Here is a 15,165-nt window from a genome sequence, read left to right on the forward strand (position 1 = left end):
TCGCCCAGAACTCACTTGTGTTCTACTCGTGCATATAACATCTAGGCATAAACCAGGCTCTGATACCACTGTTGGGGAACGTAGTAATTTCAAAATTTTCCTACGCACACACATGATCATGGTGATGCATAGCAATGAGAGGGGAGAGTGGTGTCCACGTACCCTCGTAGACCGTTAAGCGGAAGCATTATGACAATGCGGTTGATGTAGTCGTACGTCTTCACGATCGACCGATCCTCAGTACCGAACGTACGACACCTCCGCGTTCAACACACGTTCAGCTCGGTGACGTCCCACGAACTCACGATCCAATAGAGCTCGGGGAAGAGTTTCGTCAGCACGACGGCGTGGTGACGATGTTGATGAAGTTCTGCAGCAGGGCTTTGCCTAAACACCGCTACAGTATGACCGAGGTGGATTATGGTGGAGGGGGGCACCGCACATGGCTGGGAGAGATCTTTGTGATCAACTTGTGTCTCTAGAGGTGCCCCCTGCCCCTGTATATAAAGGAGCAAGGGGGAGGCCGGCCGGCCCTTGTTGGCGTGCCTAGGAGGAGGAATCCTCCTCCTAGTAGGAGTACGATTCCTCCCTTTCCTACTCCTATTAGGAGGGGGAAAGGCAGGGAGAGAAAGAGAAGGAAAGGGGGGCGCCGCCCCCCTTCTCCTAGTCCAATTCGGACAGGGGGAAGGGGTGTACTGCCTGCCCTAGGCCGGCCCCTCTCTCATTCCCTTATGGCCCAACAAGGTCCATTAGTCCCCGGGGGGTTCCGGTAACCCCTCCGGTACTCCGGTAAAATCCCGATTTCACCCGGAACTATTCCGATGTCCAAATGTAGGCTTCCAATATATCAATCTTTACGTCTCAACCATTTCGAGACTCCTCGTCATGTCCGCGATAAAATCCGGGACTCCGAACTACCTTCGGTACATCAAAACATATAAACTCATAAAACTGATCGTGAGAGAACTTTAAGCGTGCGGACCCTACGGGTTCGAGAACTATGTAGACATGACCGAGACACGTCTCTGGTCAATAACCAATAGCAGAACCTGGATGCTCATATTGGTTCCTACATATTCTACGAAGATCTTTATCGGTCAAACCGCACAACACTATACGTTGTTCTCTTTTTCATCGGTATGTTACTTGCCCGAGATTCGATCGTCGGTATCCCAATACCTAGTTCAATCTCGTTACCGGCAAGTCTCTTTAATCGTTCCGTAATACATCATCCCGTAAATAACTCATTAGTTATCATGCTTGCAAGGCTTATAGTGATGTGTATTACCGAGAGGGCCCAGAGATACCTCTCCGACAATCGGAGTGACAAATCCTAATCTTGATCTATGCCAACTCAACAAGTACCATCGGAGACACCTGTAAAGCACCTTTATAATCACCCAGTTACGTTGTGACGTTTGGTAGCACACAAAGTGTTCCTCCGGTATTCGGGAGTTGCATAATCTCATAGTCATAAGAACATGTATAAGTCATGAAGAAAGCAATAGCAGTAAACAAACGATCAAGTGCTAAGCTAATGGAATGGGTCAAGTCAATCACATCATTCTCCTAATGATGTGATCCCATTGATCAAATAACAACTCATTTCTATGGTTAGGAAACTTAACCATCTTTGATCAATGAGCTAGTCAAGTAGAGGCATACTAGTGACACTATGTTTGTCTATGTATTCACACATGTATTATGTTTTCGACTAATACAATTCTAGCATGAATAATAAACATTTATCATGAAATAAGGAAATAAATAATAACTTTATTATTGCCTCTAGGGCATATTTCCTTCACATTCGTAGTCGGATCATCAAAGTCGACTCCCACAGAAAACGATAGCCATCTCATCGAAACATCGGGACACCTTCACCTCTATCAAGTGGTATCAGATTTCTAGGTTGCTCGGTGAGATTTTACAGTTTTTCATAGTTTAGATCGAGTTTATTCTTCATACCTATAGTCCACGAAAAAGCCAAATTTTTTTTAGGGTTAGTTCCTCATATCCGAACCAATCTGAGCCATTGCATAATCTTTTTAGAGTTTTGCTTTGTTGAATTTTCGGTTGCATCGTCGTGTCGAGTTGCTAGTCTTGCGTCTAGATTCTTTAGAGTTTCGAGTTCTGGTCACAGGTCGTCATGTCGCTGCCGCACCATCTTCATCATTGCCATATACCACCACCCCACCATATCAATCATCGCTGCCATATACAATCACCAATCCAAGTCCACATATACCATCACCATATACAACCACCAACCCGAGTCCACATATACCATCGCCATATACCACCACCAATCCGAGTCCACATATAACATCGCCATATACAACCACCAGTACGACAGTCCGAGTTCCATCAGATTCATCTCCGCCACTAGTCCTAATCCAAGTCCAGCATTTGTTGCTTTGTTTTTGATTTTCAGATCACGCCATACTCCGAGTCATGACAGAGTAGGATTCCCGAACTTCCATGTTACCCACAGTAGAAAAATAGTTCCAGTTAAAAAAACGAAGTCTAGAAAATTCTGGCTAGGCAGTTTTTAGACAATTTGTAGACTTTCCAAAAAAATTGTTGCGGAGCAAAAAAGGAAAAAAGTGAAGAAAAAGAGAATTTTTTTAGAGTGTGCTCCTTCCTTGTTTACGTGCAGCGTCATGATTTTGTTAGTGTTTTAGGCTCGCTTCTCTAGCACGGTCTAGCCTAGGACAAGCACAATACAGTCATTGAGCGTTTATTCAACTTTGCATCTCTGAATTGATTATTGCTGACATTTTTGCTACCATATCATAAGCCTTCCCAGCTCCACATACATCTACGTCGTGCGTTTGACACCACCTGGCAATCGCTCTATCCAAGATTTAAGAGTTTTGACTACAACGGTTGTCGATCACCACCTGCTGCTGGGTAAGAATTGGTAAGAATTTGGGATTTGCTTGGCGGATTTGTGACACACCACCACCACCAGCACTTCCTAGTACTCTATAGGATCATATTCTTGTGTGTTTCTATTGCTGCTAACCATGGCAGGATCACAAGACGATGAGACTGATTGGGAGAACATGACAAACAAACAACTACATGATAAATTTTAGCAAATGATGAGTGGGCAGGTGCAAGATGTGCTAAACCGATTTGAAGAGGCCATGGAGAAGATAGATGCCATTGAGAAGACATTTGAAACAAAGCTCGATAACAAGTTTAATGAATTGCTCGCGTGTCTTCCACCACCACCGCCGGCTGCACCTGTCGCACCTCTACAACAACAACAACAACAACAACAACAACAACAACGTCGCCTTCCAAGTCAAGTGGGATGAGCACTGCGTGTTCCCCTTGAGCCTGGACAAAATTCTAGTGCCGTTGCTACTGCTGTTGATGCTTCTGTAGCTCCTGCTGCTACTGCAGAGGTGGAGGACTATTACGAGGATGAGGTTGATTAAAATCAAAATTACGTGCAACCACCAGCACCACCACTAGCAGGTCGACCTTAGGCATATAATCACAACGGTAGGGCTGCAACATCACCTCAGGTACGAGATCAAGACCATCTTCCTAAATTAAAATTGAATATTCCACCATTCGAGGGTAGATATGTTCCTGATATATATCTTACTTGAGAGTTAGAAACTGAACAACATTTTACATGTTTACAATATCCCGAGGAAAGACGTGTTGCTGCTGCTATTTGTGCTTTCACTAGTTTTGCATGTGTTTGGTGGTCTGAACATTATAGATTATATCCTATTCCAGTTACTTGGGGTGCTTTGAAAAATGCTACGCGTACTCGCTGGGTTCCACCATATTACCAACGTGAATTGCTTCAAAAATTATAGCGTTTGAGACAAGGAAACAATTCTGTAGAAGAATATTATCAGGAATTACAAACTGGTATGATTAGATGTGGTATTATTGAGAATGAAGCTATGCTTGCACATTTTATGGGTGGATTAAATAAAAAGATTCAGACCATTCTAGAGTATAAGGAATATAATAATATCACTTGTTTATTCCATCTTGCTTGCAAAGCTGAACGTGAAGTGCAAGATCGACATGCATTGGCACGAACTAACTTTTCTGCAGGTCGATCTTCATCATGGACGCCGCGTGCATCCTCTACTTCCACACGTTCTGCTACACCGGCACCTCCATCAGCTGCCACCTCCAATCGTGATACAAGAAAGCAGGCACAACCACCACTAGCTGCCATGAGCACACCTTCTGGGCCTACACAGAGCTCTTCTTCATCCATGGCATCAACAAGGCAAACACATGATATTATTTGTCGTCGTTGCAAGGGTGGAGGTCATTATGCGAGAGAATGCTCATCTAAGCGTGTGTCGGCATTCTGGGAACGGGGGTCCCCAGACTTGCCTGCCTGCGGCCTGCGGCGTGGCTCAAAAGGGGGCCCAGCGTGGCCCATCTTCACCAACACAAACCCAAGACCCTCGCGAGGGGCCAAGCCTCACGGGGTGGACGACGCGAGCTTCCTCAGGCACGGCCTCGTCAGGCTGGCTCACGAGGAGGTAGAGAGATCAAGGCGGGGTACCTCACGAGGTGCCCGTGATGCAAGCCATGACGACCGAGGGCGCCGGGCGGGTGCCAGCCCGCGTAGTGTCCTCCTTTCCTCTTTGGTGCCAAGGGGGCAAGCGCAGCCGCGGAGTACCGAGGCATCAGGCAAAGGTTGCCATTTTGGTGCAACGAGACCAAGACTAGGAGGACTACGAGACGGAGGTCACCGTGGAGCCCAAGACGGCGTCATCACCAGAGCTTTGCGCAGGCGAAGACTACTTTTGTCAGGATAGCTAGTACTAGCTGTCCCCCTTCAAATTAGCCTGCCATTGTTGGCTCCCTTCCCGCTCAATATTTGGGAAGAGGACCAGGGCCCCTATAAATAGGACCGGCCACCCGCTAGACAGGGGAGAGAGGACCGAGGGCAAAAAGAAAGAGAGAGAGAGAGAGAGAGAGAGAGAGAGAGAGAGAAGGGCGACTGAGCTCCTCCCAGCAGTTCATCGCCCCAGCCAAGAACAGACCCTCGCGAGGCTGTTATTCCTTGTATTGTTCATCATCATCAGCCCAAGAGGCAATCCACCACACCACACACTGGAGTTGGGTATTACACCACAACGGTGGCCCGAACCAGTATAAACCCTATGTCTCTTGTGTTGTTCTTTCCTTAGTTTAGATCCTAGCAAGGCGGAGGGGTGCAGGTAGGTAGGAGACGAAAGCTCTGCACGCACCCCAGTGTTCGAACCTCAAGGGTCTGCCGGAACCGGAAATCCGACATTTGGCGCGCCAGGTAGGGGTGCGCCGGAGTCCACCTTCTACCGCTTCGCGCCCTGTCGCGTCGTCATCACCATGTCCGGCGACCAGGCGGGCAACCCAGATCCGTGGGCGGCGTGGCCTGCCTGTGCAGAGCCGCTTGCCTCGGGCGCCCCATGCCCCAGGCAGCTCGCGGTCTGCAGGGCGCTATGGGCCGCGGGCGACGCGGACAGGCTTCGACAGCTCTCACGCCGCGGCAGGCGCGGTCGGCAGCAAGGGCCTCCAATCATGCCGCGACCACGACGCCGTACACTCGCAGGGAGCTGGCGAACTCGAGGGCCGCGCTCACAGTGGTCCGAGAGCTGCTGCAGTGCAGGTTGCTGGAGGGCGGCCACGACGTGCTGCTGGAGCGAGTGGCAGAGCTCCTGGGCTTCGCCGCCTCGGGGGCTCACCCCTTCTCCACCCAGCTCCCATCTCAAGCCCAGGGCGGCCCGCGCAGGGGCTCCGCGCGCGCCCGCGGGCTCCAAGGCTACTCCGACGCCAGCGAAGCTGTCAGCGCCGGACCGGCGGCGGCGCTGCCCCCGCTCCCGGTCCGCGAAGAAGAAGGACTCGATGCGACCCGCGGCCCCAGTGGGCGGCCGCGCTGCCACCCCACGGTGGGCGCGTCAGGCAGAACCGCGTGGCATGCGGGGCATTACGGCGTGGCATTCGGGATGACGGCACCGGAGGAATACGTGCCCCTCATGATGGACCAAGGACACCCACTCGAGAGCGAACAAGGCTCGCTCCTCAGCCCAGGCTGGGGGGACGAGGCGCCAGAAGCTGAGCCTTTCCGGGAGCCCCGGAACGGTCCTACTGGCCGCGCTGGGGGCAACGATTATCGGGTACCGCTAATTCTTCAGGAGCAGGTATACGCTAACCATGGATCGCAGGAGGTGCAGGTCGCCTCAGCGAGCAGCTGCCCCGCTCCCACAGTCTCCTGCCCCTCGGGAGGAGGGCGCAGGGGGCTGCAGGAGAGGGGCCGGGATCCGACATCACCACCGCGGCGTTCGGAGCAAGGTGTTCTCAGGAGGTAGGCCCTCCGCTGGGGAGGTGCCTTAGAGCCTGCCCCCGGCGGAGGACCCGTGGTCGTCGGGGGAACCGCTGTCGACCGCTCTACCCCATCGGCGGCGTCCTGGTTTCCAGTCGTCGTTGATGGCACTAGAGTGTGGTGCAAGGCGGGGCCCTCATCTGGCGATATGAAGCAAGGCCAGTACCTATGAAGAAGGCCCAGTGCCTGTGAAGCTCGCCGCCCCGTGACACTCTCACGTAATAATGAGTGGGGCTGTACATGCCCCGGAGTCTCAAGGGTGCCGGCCTCAGGCCCTGGGGCTCCCTCCCACGCCCAGTGGCAGCACTTAGCTCCGCGCTGGTGAGAAGACGTCCAAGACTAGACTAGGTGCCGGACGCGGCCTTTTGTTTGCTTCGTTGCTCTTCCCTTTGGTTGTCGCTTTCCCCCGCTGGATTCAAGTTGGATTCGAATTTTAGATTTGCGTGTGTTCAGGGAAGGGGTGCTTAGTCTTGTTCGAGCAATTTCTCGCGTTTTGGTTACCGCTTCACCTCAGCTGCCTCCCCTCGCGAGCCCCTCACGAGCCGGGACGGGCCTAGCTTGCGCGCAGCCCAGACTGCCGCAGACGTGACCTCTTAGGAGGGTGTTTTACTGCAGATCCTACGAACCCAGTCAGGGAGCACTCAAGACACCACAACCTCCCACAGGCTGCCTCAGGGCCAACACGGGACAAAGGTAAACTAGCCGACCAGCGCGTCGCTTGGGCCAACCACTTGGCGCGGGCGCATGGGCAATGTCGCGTCTACTAATACGATGAACACAAGTTTTACGTAAGGGGATCCCCCTTCAAAATTCTCTCACTGCAATCAGGCCGAAACCTGAGTTCTATTCATGCAGGGTAAGGAAGTAGGAGCGATGCACAATCAGTCGGATGAATCCCCCAATGCGTTCTCAGGAGCTCCACCCGAGCCGTTGCTGGCGTCGCTGAACCCGCCATCACTGTCCGCGTCACCGTCAGCGGCGTCAGGGCCGTTCACCATGCCGCCCTCGACGGCCGCCACGATCGCGTCGTCGTTGTTCGAAGCGAAGGCCCTGATAAGAGCCTCCACATTGTCTTCCACCCAGTGCGCCAGGTCGCCTCGGACGGCCTGGGGGACTGGGGCGATGGCGGCGTCAAAATCAAAGTGGGGATCCATGTTCCGGAGGTGGCTGAAGACGCGAGAAAAGGCGCGCCCAAGCAGGGCGCGGCTCCTCTCCTCCACCAACCTGTCAGCCCTGACCGATCGCGCCTCTAGCTGCGTCACCACGTCAGTGAAGAACTGAAGATTGCCAGCATAGTTAACTGCGTGCGGCTCGCCAACAGCCGCCTCGCAGATGTTGCCCAAGGCTGCGTTGGCTCTCTCCCGGAGCGTGGCAAGCATGGGGCCGTGCTCATGCTCCAGGATCCGTCGCTGACGGATCTCGTCCGCATTCTGGCCCGCGACGACCTCAGCCTCCTCCACCCGCTGGCGGAGAAGGAGCACCTCGGCCTGGGAGGCGGTTAACTCACCTTGCGACACCTCAAGAGCGGCCCGGAAAGCGTCGGCCTGCCGTGTCGCCTCCTCCAGCTTGGCCCTCAAGGCAGCAGTCCTGCCTTCAGCTTTGGCCCGAATCAACCCCAGCTTCTCCTCGAACTCGTGCTCGAGGTTCAAATGCGCCATCGCCACTCGACGTCCGACCTCCTCCAGGTTGTGGGCTTCCTGTGCAGCAACATCATCCTCCGCCTGCGTCACCAAGCGCTCCCTCGTCTCCAGGCGCTCGTACTCACGGGTACGTTCGGCGGCTTCCAGCGTCAGCGCCTCCTCACGCTTCTAGAGCTCTGCTGAGTCGCCGGAGGCCACCTTCATCGACGCGAGGGCTGCCTCGCGCAGCTCCACCTGCTCCTCCAGTGAGTGGCACCAGGCCATGAGCTCCCGAGCCCGCTCCTCCGCCGCCGTTCTCTGCCGGTCAGCCTCCCGAGCCTCCTCAGCGGCCCAAGATCGGGCCTCCCGAGAGGCCACCAGCGATGCCTTGGCCTTTGCGTCATCAAGATCGCGCTGATGGCGCGCAAGGGCGATGGCGCCCTCCAGCTCGCGCCTCTCTGCAGCCAGGCGCAGGCCCTCGGCCTCAAGGCGCGCGTCTTCATCGGCAAGCTCCTCTCCAAGTAGGCTTACCACGTCAGCCACCCTCCGAAGGAATCCTTGGCGAAGGGCGCGACGCTCCCGAGCGCGCTCAAGCACGTCTTCCACACCACCATCTGCCCCAAGCAAGTGCCGGGGGCCGCGAGTCAGCACTCCCCCTCTGGGCTGGGGGCTGGCACCCTCGCGACGGCCGGGCATGCCGCGTCAGAAGCCCGGCCTGGGGCCAGCCCGTCCCTAGGTGAAGAGCGCAGGAAGCGCCTCAGCCAATCGCAATCCACGACCAAGCGAGAAGCCCACGGCAGGCTGGTTATTTTGGGTTTCGTAGTAATTTCAAAAAATTTCCTACGCACACGCAAGATCATGGTGATGCATAGAAACGAGAGGGGGAGAGTGTGATCTACGTACCCTTGTAGATCGACAACGGAAGCGTTTGGTTGATGTAGTCGTACGTCTCCACGGCCCGACCGATCAAGCACCGAAACTACGGCACCTCCGAGTTCTAGCACACGTTCAGCTCGATGACGATCCCCGGACTCCGATCCAGCAAAGTGTCGGGGAAGAGTTCCGTCAGCATGACGGCATGGTGACGATCTTGATGTACTACTGTCGCAGGGCTTCGCCTAAGCACCGCTACAATATTATCGAGGACTATGGTGGAAGGGGGCTCCACACACGGCTAAGAATATGATCACGTGGATCAACTTGTGTCTCTAGGGGGTGCCCCTGCCTCCGTATATAAAGGTTCAAGGGAGGGGGGCCGGCCGGCCAGGAGAGGCGCGCCAGGAGGAGTCCTACTCCTTCTAGGAGTAGGACTCCCCCCTTTCCTAGTAGGAATAGGATTCGTGGAAGGGGGGAAAGAGGAGAGAGAGGAGGAAGGGGGGCCGGCCCCCTCTCCTTGTCCAATTCGGACCAATGGGGGAGGGGCGCGCGGCCCAGCCCTGGCTGCCTCTTCTCTTCTTCCACTAAGGCCCACTAAGGCCCATATATCTCCCGGGGGGGGGGGGTTCCTGTAAAATCCCGATTTAACCCGGAACACTTCCGATATCCAAACATAGGCTTCCAATATATCAATCTTTATGTCTCGATCATTTTGAGACTCCTCGTCATGTCCGTGATTACATCCGGGACTTCAAACAACCTTCGGTACATCAAAATGCATAAACTCATAATATAACTGTCATCGTAACCTTAAGCGTGCGGACCCTACGGGTTTGAGAACAATGTAGACATGACTGAGACACGTCTCTGGTCAATAACCAATAGCGGAACCTGGATGCTCATATTGGCTCCTACATATTCTACGAAGATCTTTTATCGGTCAGACCGCATAACAACATACGTTGTTCCCTTTGTCATCGGTATGTTACTTGCCCGAGATTCGATCGTCGGTATCCCATACCTAGTTCAATCTCGTTACCAGCAATTCTCTTTACTCGTTCTGTAATACATCATCCCGCAACTAACTCATTAGTTGCAATGCTTGCAAGGCTTAAGTGATGTGCATCACCGAGAGGGCCCAGAGATACCTCTCCGACAATCGGAGTGACAAATCCTAATCTCGAAATACGCCAACCCAACATGTACCTTTGGAGACACCTGTAGAGCTCCTTTATAATCACCTAGTTATGTTGTGACGTTTGGTAGCACACAAAGTGTTCCTCTGGCAAACGGGAGTTGCATAATCTCATAGTCATAGGAACATGTATAAGTCATGAAGAAAGCAATAGCAACATACTAAACGATCGGGTGCTAAGCTAATGGAATGGGTCATGTCAATCAGATCATTCAACTAATGATGTGATCCTGTTAATCAAATGACAACTCTTTGTCCATGGTTAGGAAACAGAACCATCTTTGATTAACAAGCTAGTCTAGTAGAGGCATACTAGTGACACTCTGTTTGTCTATGTATTCACACATGTATCATGTTTCCGGTTTAATACAATTCTAGCATGAATAATAAACTTTTATCATGATATATAAGGAAATAAATAATAACTTTATTATTGCCTCTAGGGCATATTTCCTTCAGTCTCCCACTTGCACTAGAGTCAATAATCTAGATTACACAGTAATGATTCTAACACCCATGGAGCCTTGGTGCTGATCATGTTTTGCTCGTGGAAGAGGCTTAGTCAACGGGTATGCAACATTCAGATCCGTATGTATCTTGCAAATCTCTGTGTCTCCCACCTGGACTAGATCCCGGATGGAATTGAAGCGTCTCTTGATGTGCTTGGTTCTCTTGTGAAATCTGGATTCCTTCGCCAAGGCAATTGCACCAGTATTGTCACAAAAGATTTTCATTGGACCCGATGCACTAGGTATGACACCTAGATCGGATATGAACTCCTTCATCCAGACTCCTTCATTCACTGCTTCCGAAGCAGCTATGTATTCTGCTTCACACGTAGATCCCGCCACGACGGTCTGTTTAGAACTGCACCAACTGACAGCTCCACCGTTTAATGTAAACACGTATCCAGTTTGCGATTTTGAATCGTCCGAATCAGTGTCAAAGCTTGCATCAACGTAACCGTTTACGATGAGCTCTTTGTCACCTCCATATACGAGAAACATATCCTTAGTCCTTTTCAGGTACTTCAGGATGTTCTTGACCGCTGTCCAGTGATCCACTCCTGGATTACTTTGGTACCTCCCTGCTAGACTTATAGCAAGGCACACATCAGGTCTGGTACACAGCATTGCATACATGATAGAGCCTATGGCTGAAGCATAGGGAACATCTTCCATCTTCTCTCTATCTTCTGCAGTGGTCGGGCATTGAGTCCGACTCAACTTCACACCTTGTAACACAGGCAAGAACCCTTTCTTTGCTTGATCCATTTTGAACTTCTTCAAAATCTTGTCAAGGTATGTGCTTTGTGAAAGTCCAATTAAACGTCTTGATCTATCTCTATAGATCTTTATGCCTAATATGTAAGCAGCTTCACCGAGGTCTTTCATTGAAAAACTCTTATTCAAGTATCCCTTTATGCTATCCAGAAATTCTATATCATTTCCGATCAGTAATATGTCATCCACATATAATATCAGAAATGCTACAGAGCTCCCACTCACTTTCTTGTAAATACAGGCTTCTCCAAAAGTCTGTATAAAACCAAATGCTTTGATCACACTATCAAAGCGTTTATTCCAACTCCGAGAGGCTTGCACCAGTCCATAAATGGATCGCTGGAGCTTGCACACTTTGTTAGCTCCCTTTGGATCGACAAAACCTTCCGGTTGCATCATATACAACTCTTCTTCCAGAAATCCATTCAGGAATGCAGTTTTGACATCCATCTGCCAAATTTCATAATCATAAAATGCGGCAATTGCTAACATGATTTGGACAGACTTAAGCATCGCTACGGGTGAGAAGGTCTCATCGTAGTCAATCCCTTGAACTTGCCGAAACCCTTTTGCGACAAGTCGAGCTTTGTAGACAGTGATATTACCGTCGGCGTCAGTCTTCTTCTTGAAATCCATTTATTCTCAATTGCTTGCCGATCATTAGGCAAGTCAACCAAAGTCCACACTTTGTTCTCATACATGGATCCCATCTCAGATTTCATGGCTTCAAGCCATTTTGCGGAATCTGGGCTCACCATCGCTTCTTCATAGTTTGTAGGTTCATCATGATCTAGTAGCATGACTTCCAGAACAGGATTACCGTACCACTCTGGTGCAGATCTTACTCTGGTTGATCTACGAGGTTCAGTAGTATCTTGTTCTGAAGTTTCATGATCATTATCATTAGCTTCCTCACTAATTGGTGTAGGTGTCACAGAAACAGTTTTCTGTGATGCACTACTTTCCAATAAGGGATCAGGTACAGTTACCTCCTCAAGTTCTACTTTCCTCCCACTCACTTATTTCGAGAGAAACTCCTTCTCTAGAAAGTTTCCGAACTTAGCAACAAAAGTCTTGCCTTCAGATCTGTGATAGAAGGTGTATCCAATAGTCTCCTTTGGATATCCTATGAAGACACATTTCTCCGATTTGGGTTCGAGCTTATCAGGTTGAAGCTTTTTCACATAAGCATCGCAGCCCCAAACTTTCGGAAACGACAACTTTGGTTTCTTGCCAAACCATAGTTCATAAGGCATCGTCTCAACGGATTTTGATGGTGCCCTATTTAACGTGAATGCGGCCATCTCTAAAGCATAACCCCAAAACGATAGCGGTAAATCAGTAAGAGATATCATAGATCGCACCATATCTAGTAAAGTACGATTACGACGTTCGGACACACCATTACGCTGTGGTGTTCCGGGTGGCGTGAGTTGCGAAACTATTCCGCATTGTTTCAAATGTACACCAAACTCGTAACTCAAATATTCTCCTCCACAATGAGATCGTAGAAACTTTATTTTCTTGTTACGATGATTTTCAACTTCACTCTGAAATTCTTTGAACTTTTCAAATGTCTCAGACTTATGTTTCATTAAGTAGATATACCCATATCTGCTTAAGTCATCTGTGAAGGTGAGAAAATAACGATATCCGCCACGAGCCTCAATATTCATCGGACCACATACATCTGTATGTATGATTTCCAAAAAATCTGTTGCTCTCACCATAGTACCGGAGAACGGTGTTTTAGTCATCTTGCCCATGAGGCACGGTTCGCAAGTACCAAGTGATTCATAATCAAGTGGTTCCAAAAGTCCATCAGTATGGAGTTTCTTCATGCGCTTTACACCAATATGACCTAAACGGCAGTGCCACAAATAAGTTGCACTATCATTATCAACTCTGCATCTTTTGGCTTCAACATTATGAATATGTGTGTTACTACTATCGAGATTCAATAAGAATAGACCACTCTTCAAGGGTGCATGACCATAAAAGATATTACTCATATAAATAGAACAACCATTATTCTCTGATTTAAATGAATAACCGTCTCGCATCAAACAAGATCCAGATATAATGTTCATGCTTAACGCTGGCACCAAATAACAATTATTTAGGTCTAATATTAATCCCGAAGGTAGATGTAGAGGTAGCGTGCCGACTGCGATCACATCGACTTTGGAACCTTTTCCCACGCGCATCGTCACCTCGTCCTTAGCCAATCTTCGCTTAATCCGTAGTCCCTGTTTCGAGTTGCAAATATTAGCAACAGAACCAGTATCAAATACCCAGGTGCTACTGCGAGCATTAGTAAGGTACACATCAATAACATGTATATCACATATACCTTTGTTCACCTTGCCATCCTTCTTATCCGCCAAATACTTGGGGCAGTTCCGCTTCCAGTGACCAGTCTGCTTGCAGTAGAAGCACTCAGTTTCAGGCTTAGGTCCAGACTTGGGTTTCTTCTCTTGAGCAGCAACTTGCTTGCTATTCTTCTTGAAGTTCCCCTTCTTCTTCCCTTTGCCCTTTTTCTTGAAACTAGTGGTCTTGTTGACCATCAACACTTGATGCTCCTTTTTGATTTCTACCTCCGCAGCTTTCAGCATTGCGAAGAGCTCGGGAATAGTCTTATTCATCCCTTGCATATTATAGTTCATCACGAAGCTCTTGTAGCTTGGTGGCAGTGATTGGAGAATTCTGTCAATGACGCAATCATCTGGAAGATTAACTCCCATTTGAATTAAGTGATTATTATACCCAGACATTTTGAGTATATGCTCACTGACAGAACTGTTCTCCTCCATCTTGCAGCTATAGAACTTATTGGAGACTTCATATCTCTCAATCCAGGCATTTGCTTGAAATATTAACTTCAACTCCTGGAATATCCCATATGCTCCATGACGTTAAAAACATCGTTGAAGTCCCGGTTCTAAGCCGTAAAGCATGGCACACTGAACTATCGAGTAGTCATCAGCTTTGCTCTGCCAGACGTTCACAACATCTGGTGTTGCTCCAGCAGCAGGCCTGGCACCCAGCGGTGCTTCCAGGACGTAATTCTTCTATGCAGCAATGAGGATACTCCTCAAGTTACGGACCCAGTCCGTGTAATTGCTACCATCATCTTTCAACTTTTCTTTCTCAAGGAATGCATTAAAATTCAACGGAACAACAGCACGGGCCATTTATCTACAATCATACATAAACAAGCAAGATACTATCAGGTACTAAGTTCATTATAAATTTAGGTTCAGTTAATCATATTACTTAAAGAACTCCCACTTAGATAGACATCCCTCTAATCATCTAAGTGATTACGTGATCCAAATCAACTAAACCATGTCCGATCATCACGTGAGATGGAGTAGTTTCATTGGTGAACATCACTATGTTGATCATATCTACTATATGATTCACGCTCGACCTTTCGGTCTCCGTGTTCCGAGGCCATATCTGTATATGCTTGGCTCGTCAAGTATAACCTGAGTATTCCGCGTGTGCAACTGTTTTGCACCCGTTGTATTTGAACGTAGAGCCTATCACACCCGATCATCACGTGGTATCTCAGCACGAAGAACTTTCGCAATGGTGCATACTCAGGGAGAACACTTCTTGATAATTTAGTGAGAGATCATCTTATAATGCTACCGTCAATCAAAGCAAGATAAGATGCATAAAAGATAAACATCACATGCAATCAATATAAGTGATATGATATGGCCATCATCATCTTGTGCTTGTGATCTCCATCTCCGAAGCACTGTCATGATCACCATCGTCACCAGCGCGACACCTTGATCTCCATCGTAGCATCGTTGTCGTCTC

This window comes from Triticum urartu, chromosome 2A (genome assembly GCF_056163025.1).
Source record: "Triticum urartu cultivar PI428250 chromosome 2A, HENAU_Tu73, whole genome shotgun sequence".
NCBI lineage: Eukaryota > Viridiplantae > Streptophyta > Magnoliopsida > Poales > Poaceae > Triticum > Triticum urartu.